Here is an 18,245-nt window from a genome sequence, read left to right on the forward strand (position 1 = left end):
AAGATGGTATGGGGCGCCTAACTCTCCAGCATGCTGCAGGGCTTCAGTTCAATCCTGATTGGTTCTGCCAGCCTCTGGTGGTGCAGCAGAGGCCTTTTCCATCCCCATCTGCACAACCTTCCACCTCATCAGGTCTTTGCAGCAGGGCTGTTGACGTGGTGGAAGTCACCGACTCCCTCCAAGCCCAGGGGTTTGGATTGCGCTCCTAACCTATTACCATACCAATTGTTGTTGTGAGGGCGGGCTGTAAATAGCACCTTAAACTCCTTTGAAGGGAAAGCTGGGATATACCTATGTAATGATAAGGTAAGTGGCTGTAGGATGGCAACCTCTCAGAGCTGTCTCACCATAGTGAGGAAGAGAGAAGTTGTGGTGGAGGAACCACCAGATCTTAGATCATAGGCTTGCATGGTTTTCTTGCCTTTCTGGGTGCATGCCAAGGAAATGGTGAGGCACTGGATCCTTTAGCATCCAAGCATCATAGCAATACACACTCTCTTTTTTTGTCCTTGTGCCACTGAAGATGAAGATGGCTGCAGAGTTTTCCACAATAAGGAAGCTTCCACAAGTACACCTCATCTCCTCCGCAGGTGGAAGGGGAAATCTGCTGGGATGTCCTTCCCAGGGACCATAGGACTGGTCCCTTAATAGGCTTAATTTAAATCCTTTTGAGGCAGTCGTTTGGGGATATACCTGATAATCTCACATTTGAACAGCAAAACACCATTTGACTGACTGCAAGATTAATTAAATGTGCAACTGTATAGCCTTCCCCTCAAAAAGAAAAGTCTTACACAGCTTCCAAAAAATAAGAAAGATAGCCTAATATACATAATGAAAACTGGATCGCAGAAGTATAAACACAAACCTGAATAAAACCCAACCAAAACCCTTGAGAATAGAACCAGAAGTTAATAAAAAATGGTGTTGTGTGCTGCATTAATTATCCTTAGAGAACAGCCATCGAAAATAATCGACATGACGGCATGGGTCTAACATGTTAATTTCAATGGGTCTGTTCTGAGTAAAACTTTGTTGGCAACAACCCATGGTATTCTGGGGTTAAAATCTCCTGGTTTTGCCTGCTGCCAGAAGGACATCTGCATCAGCGCTAGGAAGCCTAGGCAGGACGTTCCACAAATTGGATGGGCCACCTCCACCACTTGTTCCCCAGTCACCTCTAACCCTGCTGCATCTCAAGATGTAAGCGATGCTAAAAAAAGGGGTCTCACTAAGGACCACTTCTCCATTCCCTCATCTAAAGAGATGACAGCTGCAGCTGTTGCATACCCAGCCTTTGCAGAGTTTAGGGAAATCAGTTCATCTCCAGTAATTGCTCATTTTCCACACCCCCACCCCTCTCTCCTTGCTTTCATATGCACAAAATCCTGTCATTTCAAAGTCACACCTCTCTCTCTCTCTCTCTCTCTCTCTGTCGTCATATTGCTGGGGAAATTAGTCACTTGTATAACTGTCTGGCATATTTCATCAGCTTTCTCATCTTGTGCCACTCTGTTCCATCTTGTGGGGTGTTTGGGTGCTCTGGCTTTTGTGTGTGTGTGTTTCAGTTAATTTATTTGTCTACGTGCAAATCAAAGTGACCTAGAGACCTATAGTGCAGATACGGCAATGGCAAAAAACCTAGACATAAGGCAGCTTTTGTACATGCAACCTGGTCCAGCAAAGGAAATGGTCATCATGGGAGATCGCACACCGTAGGCGTATCGTGTCACATCAGTGATGGTTTTTCAGTAGAGCTACTTCCTGTTTTTGGCCTCAAGCACCCGCTTGGACAGTTGACTTCTATAAAGCGTGGGAAGGGAGATAAACCCTGTTGAATGATTGCCGTCGCCGCTGGATCAGACCAAAGGTCGATCTACTACAACATCATGTCCTCGCCTTAGCTAGCCAAAGGCCTGTGGGAAGCCCAGGCAGGGTATTCTCAGCGATATTATTGTCCTGCTTGGATTCCCCAGCAACTGGTATTCAGAGGTCTACTGTCTCTGGTTCTGGAATAGTATATAGCAATCTGTACAGTGGTACCTCAGGTTAAGTACTTACTTGGTTCTGGAGGTCCGTTCTTAACCTGAAACTGTTCTTAACCTGAAGCACCACTTTAGCTAATGGGGCCTCCTGCTGCGCTGCCGGAGCACGATTTCTGTTCTCATCCTGAAGCAAAGTTCTTAACCTGAAGCACTATTTCTGGGTTAGTGGAGTCTGTAACCTGAAGCGTATGTAACCTGAGGTACCACTGTACTAGTAACTGTTGGTAGCCTTATCTTCCATTAATTTGCCTAACCCATTTTAAAGCATTCTAATTTTGTGACCACTATCGCTGCATCTTGCGGTGGAATATGCCATAGCCTGTTTAGGGCTTTAGAGGTCAGCACCGACAATTTGAAATGTGCTTGGCAACATACACGGTGTTATGATAGTTGCAGATCCTGTTGCAGTGAAGTTAAAAGTTGCATCCGCAACAAACCCAGGGTCTCGTCTGGTTATTCCAGGTGTGATTACAGTCCTCCTTCTCCTCCCCCCCTCCTTTGGCCTCCCCTTAGCCTAGCAACTGATATGATTAATGGGGTGTGCTGGGTTAATGCCTTCTGTTTTGGTACTTAAATTACCCAAGCCATTTTGAGCAAAGCTTTTAGTCAGGATGTGAGATTGGAGGATATTTCGAAGCAAGCGATTGGTTGGAACCCTCACTTCTATCAATTTTGCCACAAATCAGTTGTGAATTATGCTCCCCCCCCCCCAATGATAATTTTTCACGAGATTGGAACTCCGGTGATGAACATTCCTGTTTCGGAGGGAGAAAAAGTGTAATTTCCCCCTAAACCAGACCTTGTTGGAAAGAATATCATGATTTATGAAAGGAGGTAGAGGCAAAAACGTATTATACTTTTACCTGCCCACCTTGTGTACCTGTCAGTCCACTCTCTCTTCCTCCCTCTTGCAATACTCAAATAAAGCTGTTTCCATGAGGATACTTGGTATTACTTTTGCTGTAAGGGGCTGCTTACGATCAATCATTTTCTGATGCTTGACACCCAAGAAACTAGTAAGGTAACATGAAATATTGTACTTGCTGTGTTGGTCATTTAGCAGTGTCGTCCGATCTGGTTAGGTAACATGGTGAACATTTGTCTATATGATTATGACATTTTTTTCTTTTTAAAATATTGAGAGAGATCAGTTTTGCATGTGTATAATAATAATAATAATAATAATAATAATAATAATAGACACCCTGAAAACCCCAACTAATACCTGGCGTATTGGAGCAGACTTTGCCAATCTAGTGCCCTCTGGAGGGCTACAGGCTGAAGAAGGCTGTTGTAGAGGTTAATCAGCAGTGGGGTCTATATTAATTGTAGGAACATAAGAAGCAGACATACTACTTGCCAATGAGGACTAATATTGCCTACTATAGCAGGCAGCTGAATTATGGTGCTGGCATATTCCACCGCGAGATGCTGGAGGAGACTCTTGAGAGTCCCATGGACTGCAAGAAGATCAAACCGATCCATTCTGAAGGAAATCAGCCCTGAGTGCTCACTGGAAGGACAGATCCTGAAGCTGAGGCTCCAATACTTTGACCACCTCATGAGAAGAGAAGACTCCCTGGAAAAGACCCTGATGTTGGGAAAGATTGAGGGCACAAGGAGAAGGGGATGGCAGAGGACGAGATGGTTGGATAGTGTTCTCGAAGCTACCAGCATGAGTTTGACCAAACTGCGGGAGGCAGTGAAAGACAGGAGTGCCTGGCGTGCTCTGGTCCATGGGGTCACAAAGAGTCAGACACGACTAAACGACTAAACAACAACAACAACATAGCAGGCAGCAGACCTCCAGGGTCTTAGGCCTTTCCTATCACTTCCTAAAGACGGGTTGGAAACGGGCTGGCGCAGAGATTTGGTGGCCAGGGCACGATGATTTGAGCATATTACACCGATCCTGGCCCAATTAGCTTCCAGGCCCAATGCAAAGTGCCGGCTTTGACACTATAAAGCTTGAAATGGCTCTCAGGACTGCAGTACCTCAAGGACCGCCTCTCCCCATAAAACCGGCCTGGACTCTGCGACCATCTTTTGAGGCCCTTCTTCATTGTGCCGCCTCCGTGAGAGGTCCAGAGAGTGGCAACATGAGAAAGGGCCTTTTCTGCAGTTGGCTCCCCCGTCTGTGGAATGCTCTCCCCAGGAAAGTTCGCCTGGCGCCTTCATTTTACATATTTAGGCACCAGGCGAAAACATTCCTCTTCATTAACATTAATATCGTACGGCCTTTTAAATGTTTTTGTAGGAGGCGGGTTAGTGTTCTGTTTTGTTTCAAACTATTTATTTTGTGCTTTTACCCTGTGAAAGGGATGTGGGTGGCACTGTGGTCTAAACCACTGAGCCTCTTGGGCTTGCCGATCAGAGGGTTGGTGGTTTGAATCCCCGTGACGGGGTGAGCTCCCATTGCTCTGTCCCAGCTCCTGCCAACCTAGCAGTATGAAAGCACACCAGTGCAAGTAGATAAATAGGTACTGCCGCGGCGGGAAGGTAAATGGTGTTTCCATGCGTTCTGGTTTCTGTCACGATGTCCCGTTGTGCCAGAAGCGGTTTAGTCATGCTGGACACATGACCAGGAAAGCTGTCTGTGGACAAACGCTGGCTCCCTCGGCCTGAAAGCAAGATGAGCGCCGCAACCCCATAGTTGCCTTTGACTGGACTTAACTGTCTAGGGGTCCTTTACCTTTTTACCTTTTTTATGTTGTGAACTGCCCTTAGATCTTTGGATAAAGGGTGGTATATTAATTTAATTTAATAATGAACAACTGCTGATGCCCAGAGTTGAACATGTGACCTTCAGTTGTATTCAGTTTGTGGGCAAATATTATTTCTTATTTTGGAAAAAAAATCCTCCCTGTTACCCTTCCAGACCCACTTTCAGATTAAAAGCTTGCCAATGTGTTCAAAGGGGATGCCCTTCCCTCTGTCATACGTGAAGGTCACATCCGCCAGTTGCTTCAGATACTTTGCAAATACTTCATTTTTTTGCCCAAGTTTTCCCTGAATTGGACCCTGATTTATATGTGTGAATCCCCCCCTGAATCTCTGTTTTATTTGCTTTTGTAAGCTTTTCTGTTTTTATATTGTTTTAGCCTGGGCTTTTCCCCAGCCAGAACTCATGTCCGGCACCTCTCAAGTGGGCACCGTTGCCATTATAAGGGAACAAGGGAGGTGTTCATGGTGAGTTCATCCCTCACCTGTTTTTCTAGAAAATTAGCACTGGTTTTAGCAACTTTAGGGTTATTTCTTGTTTCATTTTAACAGATCTTGAGGTTTAAAAAATATTAAGCAGCTTAAGAATGCGTTGAAATAAAGAAAGGTAGTCATTGGTGGGCATCACGAAATTTACTGCATGAAATAATTGTATTTCAGCAGGCACTTTTCACTTGTAACACCTCATCTGACAGCATAATATTACAGAGAGTAAGAAGCTTCATAGTACTGAATAAGACTATGAATAATAGGAGGACAGGAAGCTGCCTCATACAGTCATACCTTGGAAATCGAACGGAATCCGTTCCGGAAGTCCGTTTGACTTCCAAAACATTTGGAAACCAAAGCATGGCTTCTGATTGGCTGCAGGAAGATCCTGCAGCCAATCAGAAGCCACGGAACTCACATTGGACGTTCGGGTTCCAAAGAAGGTTTGCAAACCAGAACACTCACTTCCTGGTTTACGGCGTTTGGGAGCCAAAACGTTCGACTCGCAAGGACTTCTGAGGTACGACTGTACTGAGTCAGACCATTGGTCCATCTAGTTCAATATTGCTTAACACTGACTGACAGCAGCTCTCCAGTCACGCAAGGCCTGTTCCAGCCCTTCCTTGAGATACCGGGAAGTGAAACTGGGGACATTCTTCAAGCAGAGCTCTACTATTGAATTATGCCATAAGTCACAAAACGCTGCACACACTGTCTGCACCCAGTATTCAAAAGCTTCTCCTAGGCCTAGTTTTGTGTACAATTTTAATGCATGATATTTAGGAGACTCAGCAAATGCATTTTAAATAATTACCAAATTACAGCAAAAATCATTACCACGAATTCAACTGTACTTTTAAACTAAGATTTTTTTTTTAACTTAAAAAAAAAAAACATTCTCAATGACGTTTCCATTTCCTTAATCTCCTAAAGCAATTTCCCTCCATTATAGCAAAAGAGTAGTATGCAATTTTCAGTAATTATTACCTGGGGTGACACCTTTCAACACTGAAGGAAATAAACAGGTGGAGTTAATTAGCTCCAAAATAATTTACATCTTCATTATATTCCTTGTAAAAGGCTATGAAAACTTTTAGTAGCAGGAGAGGGAACATTTCAATGCCATCTTTGGTCTCGAAACTGTTTTGTAATATTTAATGGAACTTTCAGGGTTTAGGAATGATTCCAACTTGATGGTCTCCTTTGCAAGTCATAAACATCTATTTATCGTACGATCCTGTGCATGTCTACTCAGAAGCAAGCTCCAGATTTTGCAATGCAGTTTAGGTCCCCCCAAAACATGAACAAAAATAGGAATTTTCTGTGTGTTGCGGGGGGAGGGGGAGTATTCAGACTGCATATTTTAGGGAGAAAAAAATGTGTCAAAAAGCATTGAAATTTTACTATGTTTTTATATTTTATGTAAGCTGCCCAGAGTGGCTGTGGAAACCTAGCCAGATGGGTGAGGTATAAATAATAAAATTAATGTCGTTGTTGAAATGCATTGAAAAATGCACATCTAATGGGAAAAGTGCATACAAAATGTTTGTTTGTTAATTGCATTTACCTAATTGAGGTAGCTTAGGCCGTAAAGCAGTGATTGGTCCAAAGTCACTCAGTGAGCTTTGTGGCTGAGTGGGGATTTGAACCCTGCTCTTCCAGATCATAGTCTGACTCTCTAACCATTACACTACATTGGCTCTCATGAGAGGGAACCTTGCCGCCTTAGGGTTTGCAGATGCAGAGGAAGCTTCTAAATGACTGCATGCACTTCAAAACCCTCTTCAGACCTTTGTGCTAATCTGAAGAGCAGTCAGTGTGCCCAGGAATGCAGAACTTGTGTGCACGGCCCACCTCTGTTTTTACACATCTCATTTTCAGGCACACACTGGAACGCGTATTGTTGACAACATATTTGCACCGGCAGCCCCATGTTAGGCATGGTATATATTTCTGCAAGGAGCATAAAAGAAGCAGGAGGACTGCATAAATTTTCTGGCGTGTTGCTTTCTTTTCTTTTTCCAAACATAGCAGCGTTGCTACCAGTTTTTCTGCATTCCAGCTTCCCCCCACCCCCAATTAAGAAGGAGTGGTAATTTCTGAGTGCAATTCAAAGTGTTGGTGCTGACCTTTAAAACCCTAAACGGCCTCAGCGCAGTATACCTGAAGGAGTGTCTCCACTCCCATCGTTCAGCCCAGACACTGAGGTCCAGCTCCGAGGGCCTTCTGGTAGTTCCCTCCCTGCGAGAAGAGAAGCTACAGGGAGCCAGGCAGAGGGCCTTCTTGGTGGTGGCGCCCATCAGATGTCAAAGAAATAAATATCTGACTTTTAGAAGACATCTGAAGGTAGCCCTGCTTAGGGAAGTTTTTAATGTTTGATGTTTTATCATGTTTTTAATATTCTGCTGGGAGCCACCCAGAGTGGCTGGGGAAACCCAACCAGATGGGCGGGGTATAAAATAATAATAATAATAATAATAATAATAATAATAATAATAATAATAATAATACCATTTGGTCTGTCTAGTTCAGTATTTTGGACATTGATTGGCAGTGACTCCTTGGGGTATCAGACAGGAGTCTTTTTCCACCTGGTGGTGCCTGAAATTGAACCTGAGACCTTTTGTGTATAAAGTTTATAATTTGCTACTGAGCTGCACTCCTTCCTCTCCCTCCCTTTGTTCCGCGAGAGAGGGTCTGCATTTTTAATGGCTACATGAATAGCAGAAATTAAATAGATGCAGAGTTCCCTATCATGGCATCATCACGCTGGGGAAAGCTTGCCTACTGTGATGGAAACAAAGATGGCCAGGTGTGTCGTTAAGAAAGCAGAACCAATGGGTGTAAGAAAGATGTATTAACCAGCTGTTCCTTATTTTCTAGTACATTATATTTCTTCATTCCAAATATATGCAACCCCCTTCTCCCAGTTTGCAAAACATTGTCTTTAATTCTATACCCACTCACCCAAGTAATCTCCATTGAACCTAATGGGGTCTACTTATGAGTGGACATGCATAGGGGTTGTGCTGCAAGGCTGCTGTGCTAAACACAGTTATCTGGAGGATAATGCGGGTGGTGATGTGGTCTAAACCACTGAGCCTCCTGGGTTTGCCGATCGGAAGGTCGGCGATTTGAATCCGCAAGACGGAGTGAGTTCCCGTTGCTCTGTCCCAGCTTCTGCCAACGTAGCAGTTTGAAAGCACACCAGTGCGAGTAGATAAATAGGTACCGCTGCGGTGGGAAGGTAAACGGTGTTTCCGTGTGCTCTGGTTTCCATCATGGTGTTATGTTGCGCCAGAAGTGGATTAGTCCTGCTGGCCACATGACCCAGAAAGCTGTCTATTGACAAACGCCAGCTCCCTCTGTCTGAAAGCGAGATGAGCGCTTTGACTGGACTTAACCGTCCAGGGGCCTTTTACCTTTTTTTAATCTGGTGGAAAATCTAGCTGAACTCAATGGGATCTCTATATGAGGAGACGTATCTATAGGATGGCACTGTAACAGCAGTGCCACTCCTTTGGGGCTACAAGCACATGCAGCTGTACATTTGTATGCATCAAATAATCCAGCAGAACCACAAATCATTAGTATAAGGGGGAAAACACTTGCATTATTGAGGAATATCAGCCTGCTTAATGTGGTACAAAATAGAACACACTTAAAATAGAACACATTATTATTATTATTATTATTATTATTATTATTATTTATTATTATTATTAATAATAAACTAACATCTCAAAGCAGAGGAAATTTTTTCAAACAAGAGCAGCAGTAAAACACAATAAAATAAGAGCAGATAAAGTAAAAATGATTTTGACATGGCAGCTAAAGGAGAACAAGCAAAGCACCAAATGGACCTCTCTAGGGTTGATGTTCCATCATGTGGTGCCACTGTTGAAAAGGTGCTCTCCCTGCCATCGCCCACCATAGGTAGGGTTTCTGAAGGAGGTTATAATGCCCAAGGCCAGAAAAAGAAGCCAGCCTGAAACCCAGAAGTGTCATTGCCATGCAATGTAGATGGCACCAAGCCAGAGCTGTCCCAATGGTTTGACTTTGTATTAATCAGTATGCAGAGTGCTGACCCTCCAAGTGTCCCTATTTTCCAGGGACACCCCAGATTTAGAGAAACCGTCCTAGTTTCTGATTGGATCCTGGAATGTCCTAGTTTTCATTGGAGAAATGCTGGAGGGTATGGACTTATCTGACCCCCCAAGCCATCTGTAGGCAATCCTGTATAGGGAAGTGTTGCTGTTGTTGTTTTAATTTATATACCGCCCTATACCCAGAGGTCTCAGGGTGTTTTTTTAAAATTTTAATGGATTATAATTTTATATATACATGTTGGAAGCTGCCCAGAGTGGCTGCGTCAACCCAGTAAGATGTGTGGGGTATAAATAGTAGAATTATCACTATGGAATGAGACATCCCTAATTTCAACGGAAAAATGTTGGAGGGTATGAGAGTGGGGGAGGGGAGTTCAATATCCAAAGTGTTTTGGATCTCCCAGGTCCTTCATCGGGGAGCTTCAAATGCAGAAGTTCAGTCTTTTGTCTACTCCCCGGTAGAAGGTATAAAAAAGTGGAGATGTACAGCGGTTTACAGTGGTACCTCAGGTTACAGACGCTTCAGGTTACAGACTCCGCTAACCCAGAAATAGTACCTCGAGTTAAGAACTTTGCTTCAGGATGAGAACAGAAATCACGCGGCGGCAGCGGGAGGCCCCATTAGCTAAAGTGGTACCTCAGGTTAAGAACAGTTTCAGGTTAAGAATGGACCTCCAGAACGAATTAAGTTCTTAACCTGAGGTACCACTGTACTTTTCAAACTCCCTGATGATGCACCTGGGAGATTTAGAATACTCTGGACATTAAACTTTTCCTCCTACCTCTTTGCTCCCTTCTCGCAACCCCCCCCCCCCCCGCTGCACATTTGCCTGGAGTTTCTCCCTTTTGCTGAAGTGACGTCATATAAGGCCAATTTCTGTGGGAGCAGGCATTTGTCCTCCTTCAGGGAAGTCCTCCTCACCCAAATAAGGAGCTCAATATTCTGACAGGACTCATCCTCCTTCAGTTTACTCCTGAATAAATTAATTTAACAGTTGTCATAAAACACATTTCGTTTATATTTCCCTAGTTAACTTTGAAGCTGTCTTCTTCCATCTCTTGCATAATAGCCGCTTTTCAGTCGTATCTGCTGAGGTCAAGTGGCACGTGCTCCTTTTGTTTCAGCTATGTGTGCCCACCACCCAAAAAATGCACATACCGATTGGTTGGCTCTGTTGCAATGAATGGGGTGGCTTTGTTGGGGAAAGATGAGTGCATTTCAGTGTTGCTGTGCCTGTTTTTAAAAAAAGGCCATAGAGCTGAGCCGTTCTAAGCATCAGAATGACAAAATGTGTCTTGTCTCTAAGGAGATAGCACACCTGCCATCTAGAATTGAAGTAATACCAATACCTCTTGTATCCTTCAGATGCTTTTTATAAAAGCACAGTGTCATTTTAGCAGGAAAAGCTGTAGGTGTTGGCCTTGAGCTCCATGCTATATCTTCCTTAATTAATTTCTTACATCTAGCTGGTGAGATGTGTCCTGCATCTTAATTTTAATGCTTTCCTACCTTTTGGATTCAGTTTTGTGTTATTGATACTAGAATAAAATGTCAAGTGATTATGAGTGTAAATAAAATAATAATAGAGAGGGTGCTAATTTCAGGTCACGGTACAAGCAAAATATACAAACAACCACTCGCAGCCTACAAGCAAAATAGCTGCTACCAGCATATTGTTATTTTTTTCTGGTAAAGAAAGAACCGGACAGATTTCCCCCACTTCTCATGCTGCTTTTACGTGTCACAAAGAGGGTGATCAGATGCAAAAGAAGACTGGGGGGCTGGGACTCCTTCATCTTTAATAGCATGAAAAACTATACCTGAAATTCTCTCTTCTAAGTGCTCCTGCCAACCTAGCAGTTCGAAAGCATGTCAAAGTGCAAGTAGATAAATAGGTACCACTCCAGCGGGAAGGTAAACGGCGTTTCCGTGCGCTGCTCTGGTTCACCAGAAGCGGCTTAGTCCTGCTGGCCACATGACCGGGAAGCTGTACGCCGGCTCCCTCGGCCAATAAAGCGAGATGAGTGCCGCAACCCCAGAGTTGGCCATGGCTGGACCTAATGGTCAGGGGTCCCTTTACCTTTACCTTTACAACTATTAAGGGTGCAGGAGTTCCCTGCCTGTGAGCCACAAAGCAATGCCAATATTTCCTTCTAGAAAAGTCTAGCAAGTACACCTGAAACTGAAAGACCTGCTCATATCGATGGATCTCGCTTGACAAAACAGGCTGCTGACTACATCCACCATGCTTCATGTTGTAAAAAATAAATAATGACATCCCTCACGTTGTTCCTTGGCTGTGGGGAATGTAGCCTTCCGTGTGGGTCTCACTTTTTGCAAAGCTTGCAGTGACATCATGAGAATGAGCAACGGCAGTAAATTATTCCCATTTATGAAAGCATTCTTCTGGGCAGAGGGCTATTATGACACCTTCAAAGATTGGGTGGGGAGACTTCAAGGTTAAGTGCCTATTTCCCATAATTCCCTTTTGTGGCTTTGTAAGGAATTGGTTTCTAGCTCTCGGTTTTGCATAATTGTACAGCAACTGGCATGCAACTTAGCTTGCACCTTATTTTTTATTTTATTTTTTTGTCTGCTGCCAAATGCCTTTGGCTGAATTTTGTAAAGCTGCTGAACGTGCACATCTTCTTGTTGCTTTGCTGTGTTCTAAAGAAATATCAGTGAACTGGGCTTCTTTAAAGTTCACAATGACCTGGGAAGTATGAGGAGCTGTCTGCTGTTTATTACTCGTACCAGATTGTATCTGGTTTGAAACATCAGTTTGGTTGAACAACATGATCTCTGTCTTTTTTTTCAGGGATTACTTTTCAGCTAATATGGTTTTCGGTGAACAACGTTTAGATAAGATAATATCTTAGGGTGTGCACAGATGTCCATAATTTGAGCAGGGCACCCAGGGTATCACTTAAGCAAATCATTTCGCTCATATGTACAATCTTCTGCCCACAACTGCACTCAGGGAAAGTCAGTCTGATGCGTTTACAGTAAGTGTTAGCTGTGTGCAGTGGTGATTGGCAGGACACCAGTAACTCTGCAAACCAGTTTTACTCCCTCCCCCCTAAAAGGATGGGACCCTCCCATTAGCCCCTGCCATTATAACCAGTGGTCAGCGTTGATGGGAGTTGTAGTTCATCAAGCAGCTGGAGAGGGTGCAGGTTCCCTGGCCCCAAAAGAGCTAAATCACTGGCTTATGATTGGCAGTGAGACCATATAAGGATGCTAAGCTGTGAGGAGAATTTAGTAAGGAGCATCTGGAGCTGACTAGAGAATTGCCTGTAAGCCTGACTCAAAGGAAAGCAGCTGGATTCTAGAGTAGCTGGTTGTGAGATTGATGGGGGAAGAGGGACTAAGAGTAATTGGCATGTAAATTAAATAGGGCTAGGAACTACACTTTACCAGCCAGTCTTATATAAAACCTCTGTCACTCTCATTTAAATACAGTCACACCTCTACTCCTGAACACCTCCATTTTGGAACGTGTCGGCTCCCGAATGCCGGAAACCCAGAAGTAACTGTTCCAGTTTTTAAATGATTTTCAGATGCTGAATGGCTTCCGGGGAGTATTTTTCTTTTTCTTTGTCTCCATTGACTTTGCTGACCGCCCTTTGATCCTCGGTTGTCGAACGTTTCGGAAGTCGAACAATCTTCTGGAACGGAGTACGTTCGACAGCCGAGGTTTGACTGTAAATATTAACCGTATTAGAGCAAACATGAGTCTTACAGAAACAGAAACAAATCGCAAGTACCTCATTTACATTTCATTTACCTCATTTACATTTCTGTCTCATAATAAATAATATGTTGTTAACTTTTATTTAATTGTGGAAGTGTGTCTGGCTGGTTTTGTATCATAACTAAAGTACCACAGCTATATTTAAAATCATTGGTATGTTTAAAAGCATCATTAAGCAGTATAGTACAAATAATGTACCTTTCCATCTATAAGACGCCCCCATGTATAAGACGCTATTTTTGGGGACTCAAATTTAAGATAATGAGGGGAGATGGCACAGAGTTGTTGAGCTTATTTTGTGGAAGATTGCCCAGAGTCGTTGAGGTTTTTTTTGGGGGGGGGGTTTGCCGAAAATCACTCAGCCACACGCATCACGAAATCCGCTTCCATTTCTGTCCCATCATCGGAAGAAGCTGCTAGCTGCCAATTGCCTGCCCAACTACCAGAGCGTCAGCCAATCAACATCACCCATTAACGCAGCAACCAATAACACGCACAATAGCCACTGACAGCCGCGGCAGCAACCAATCAAACGTCCACCCTATGCACTACCCATGTATAAGACGACCCCCACTTCCCCACTTTTTAGCATGATCATTAAAGAAAAAACATAGTCTTATACTCAGACAAGTACAGTATTTGGTGGCAGTGGGTTGAAGGGGAATCGACTGGTTCTCCACATATAAAGGAAAGGTAAATTCTCAAAGGGGAATGCATGTCTATACCTCTGACACTTGTGTGGCTGGAATGTCACCAAGCGTGCAAAGACATGGAGCGACAACATTGCTCCGCCCACTTTTGGCTCTACCCTGACCCACTACTCGCATGCATCCCCGAGAAGGTTCCCCACAAAGGCATGGGCTGCAAAAGGCTCCCCTCCTGCAGGGCTACTCGATGGAAAGAGACGTTATCCCAACATGACAGATTTGCCTTGCATTGCAAACTGCTGGGCGTGAATCGCTTTCTAAATAAATAAATAAATAAATTCTGCGAAATTTTGACGGCACACTGAATGGTGCTGCTAGATTATAGTGCTTTAACCGGTCTAGTTCAATTGATGCAAATTATGTTGTTAGTTAGCTTCATTTATGTCAATTACGCAGACAAGTAATGTGTTTGCAAATCCAGCCCGGAAAGTCTTTCCACTGGCAAGATGTTTGTGCCAACTCTGGCGGCGAGGTACAAAACATTCTACCCAGAAATTCTCTCGCTGGCGTTATGATTTCTTTAGAGGTTTTCTCAGAGTGGACAATTCGATTATTAATTATGAATTATGTTATCCATTAACTCTCTGAGCAGATTTAGGAATCATTGTGGAAACAGAGAAATGCTGTTATGTTAAAAGGCAGTTGGTACAATGGGGCAGTAATCTTTATTATTGTACTTTAAATACTGAAAAATATTTATTTTAACATTTTCGTAATTTTATGCTGACAGTTTTTCCACTGAACACAAAGCCACTTGTTCAGACATGACTGTCTCTCAGTTTGAGGATTGTAAAAGCTGTCTTTCCCGATTTGCATTTTTTATTCCTTTATTCACTGTTTGTACTTATAGTCTGCCCACGGTGAGTTACAAAAATATTGCAGTGAAAACAAGCACAAATTGTAATAAATTTATAAAGTAAAACTATAACCAATAACAGAATTAATTTGTGATTCAGAAAATCTGCAGGAATGATGGCCTGCAACGGAACTTATACTCCAGAAATAAATAGGAATTAAAAACAACAGACTTAATTTCAATCTCTTTATTTGCATAAAAGTTGAATTAGAGGTAGGAGTGTTTATGCTACCAGGAAAATTCGGGGTTTTAGACTCCTTTCTCTCATCTTGATCTACATGATAAGCAGAATGAAATAAATTCCCTGTACAAAGAAATATAACCAGTCATGGAGCAGACTATGGTAGAATCCTTTCCCCTGAAATGCTCACTTGCCATGAGCAGGGCTTTAAAAAAATACATATGTGGAAATCATTCAAACACAGACTCAGGTAGTACAGTCCAGCAAGAAACATGTGTGGCTCTGCTTTCTTTCAGCCCAGGTGAAGTAATAGTGCAAACAACAGCATGTTCGTTATCCGTTAAATGGTCTGAAAGTGTCTATTGAACCACTAAATCACAGTGTGCATATAAATATATACAACTAATATCATGTGCATATAAATTCCTAGCTCAGTGGGGACTTACAAAAATGCATCATAGTACAGAGAACTGTTGTGTAAAAATGTGTAAATTAAGAGAAGTTAACCAATGAAGTCCTAATTAATTTTCATGATGACTTTAAAAGCAACAACAAGAAAATTGTAGACAGGGAAATGTGGGAGACTGAACTTCATATGGGGGGGGGGGAAACCCCCACGAAACTTAGAGAAACAGAAATTGACATATTCACCTATCCCTATACATAGGGAAGAATTCCTGTCTTAGGACAACTATGCAGAGATAACTTCTGAATTGTGTGTAAATTCTGGATCAAGTCTCTGAGTTCAATGGAATCGCAGCAGCATACATCAGTGGTATCTGGCAAACTACCCAGCTGTATCTTTCCATCACATTATTTGCTTATCCCGTCTATAGATAGGTGTGGAGATGTAGTTGCTTTCTAAAACTATTCTGCAAAACCTGTGTGTTTCCACTGAGTGATGGCGACTCCACGCCCATTACCCTTAGGAGAACAAATTATAGTGTCTCATAAGGGAAGCCAGAGATCTTGGGTAGCCAAACTGGGGAGCATCTCTGAGAAACCAGAGGGCCCCCCCCATCCCCACTCTGATGGACAAACATTTTTCAGCACTTCCCTGTGTTTTCTGCATCCAGGTAGCTTACTATTTTTGTAGCTTATTTTTGCATTAGATTCCAATATACCGTATTTTTCTGTATATAAGACTATGATTTTTTTCAACCAAAAATTAGGTTTAAAATTAGGTTTATACATGGGTAGTGCTGAGGGGTGTTTTCTGAATTTGGAGTCCCCAAAAATATTCATGGGAGCATCTTATACACAGAAAAATATGGTACGTCCAAGGAATACAGAGAATGGATGGGTAGCAATATATTTATAGTTTCCTTACACATTTGGTTAATAATAAGCCTGGTTAAAGAGTAATAGGCTCACATTCAGTTTAAAATAATTGCTGATGGACTGTAATCCACTTAATTGGCATCCTGATCAATGCTAGGCTTGCTAAATAGACAGTGAATCATTTTGTGTAATGCATCTCAATTGCGATGTAGATCATACAGTGTGTTAAAGCAGTTTGAATGTTGAAGTGCCTTATGTTGCCTGTCATAAGGTTTGAATAAGAACTAATAGGCGAGAACTGGAGGGCTCAGTACCTTTTATCCCTGCAGCCGCCTTGTTAGCTTTTTTGTTCGGAAATTGTTGTTGGCATTTGCCTGACTCGAGAGACAATGGAGCGCACGTCCGAGAGGGAAGTCAAACTGCCGCATTAGCAGCACCGAATTCAAGCCTGGGCTGTGTGTATGCCGGTTCTGGGATGCCCAGATGATAAGACCCCCCTCTCGGCCTCACGGATGTGATGCAAAGGAAAGCAGAGCAATACGATGGGCACCAGCCTGGCTGCAGGAGTTGCCGGAAGGAGGAGGAGGAGGAGGAGGAGGAGGAGAAGAAGAAGAGGAGGAGGAGGAGTTTGGACTTGATATCCCACCTTTCACTCCCCTTAAGGAGTCTCAAAGTGGCTAACAAATTGCAGTTGACTGAAGCTACTCCACTCAGTGCACCTCAGAGAGGCTCTGCTCAAAAGCCAGCCGTCCAACTGCTTCCTAGGTGTCAAGGACTGGCAAGATGAGGAACAGTGGTAGAAATCACCCACCCAAGGGAAGAAGAGGAGTTTGGATTTGATATCCCGCTTTATCACTACCCTAAGGAGCCTCAAGGGGATGCGGGTGGCGCTGTGGGTTAAACCACAGAGCCTAGGACTTGCCGATCAGAAGGTCGGCGGTTCGAATCCCCGTGACGGGGTGAGCTCCCGTTGCTCGGTCCCTGCTCCTGCCAACCTAGCAGTTTGAAAGCATGTCAAAGTGCAAGTAGATAAATAAGTACCGCTCCGGCGGGAAGGTAAACGGCATTTCCGTGTGCTGCTCTGGTTCGCCAGAGGCGGCTTAGTCATGCTGGCCACATGACCCGGAAGCTGTACGCCGGCTCCCTTGGCCAATAAAGTGAGATGAGCGCTGCAACCCCAGAGTTGGTCACGACTGGACCTAATGGTCAGGGGTCCCTTTACCTTTAAGGAGCCTCAAAGCGGCTAACAATCTCCTTTCCCTTCCTCCCCCGCAAGAAACACTCTGTGAGGTGAGTGAGGCTGAGAGACTTCAGAGAAGTGTAACTAGCCCAAGATCACCCAGTAGCTGCATGTGGAGGAGCGGGGAAGTGAACCCGGTTCACCAGATTACGAGTCCACCGCTCTTAACCACTACACCACGCTGGCATACATGGCATACAAGGTGCCATCCAACCATCTTAGGGACTCTGCTTTGGATTTGTGTAGGGTTTACTCCTTAGCCAAAGATTTCCTGCAAGGCAGCAGCGGTTTAGGATCAAAGTATTCCTTCTCCTAGATGGGCTACCTTCCCAGGTTGATGAGCCCCATCTGCCCCTCACTTCCCTCTTCAGCACAGGTAGATGCTGCTGCTCTGACCATTATTGGAGGCTCTCACCTGGTTTATCTGGCCAATCGCAGCCGTTCCTGGGGTGTGGCCGCTGTCACATACTGGCAGCTTCTAGGAGCCGCAAGTGAGAGCTGAGTGCAAGGTGGGGACCAAAGGTTGATAAACTACCCTGGGAGGAGCATGATGTGTCCCACACCAGAGATTCTGCCCCTCCCCTAACACCCCATATTAGGAACTGATGATTGCACAAACGTATGTGTATGGAGTGGTCAAGTAGAGCTCGTTGGGCTTGGACCATGGAAGTGTTGGGTTCAAATCCTAGCTCTGTGTGTTTGTGAAATGTACTTTTTAAAAACACCACTAGCCAAAGGCTGCACCATAGCGCCTGGTTCATGAGGTAAAATGTTATTAGGATCAACTGTAGTCCCTTCTGGTCATTATGCCACTAGAAGACAACTGCAGGTGAGTACAGTGGTACCTCGCAAGACGAATGC

At 43.8% G+C, this 18,245-nt stretch overlaps 1 protein-coding gene across 4 annotated transcripts in view; it reads left to right on the top strand.

Moving 5' to 3' along the window:
- RBMS3 (RNA binding motif single stranded interacting protein 3) overlaps positions 1-18,245 on the top strand; it is a 749,106-nt gene that overhangs the window by 49,557 nt on the left and 681,304 nt on the right. The window lies entirely within an intron of this gene.

The sequence above is a fragment of the Podarcis muralis genome, chromosome 12 (genome assembly GCF_964188315.1).
Source record: "Podarcis muralis chromosome 12, rPodMur119.hap1.1, whole genome shotgun sequence".
In the NCBI taxonomy this organism is placed as follows: Eukaryota; Metazoa; Chordata; class Lepidosauria; order Squamata; family Lacertidae; genus Podarcis; species Podarcis muralis.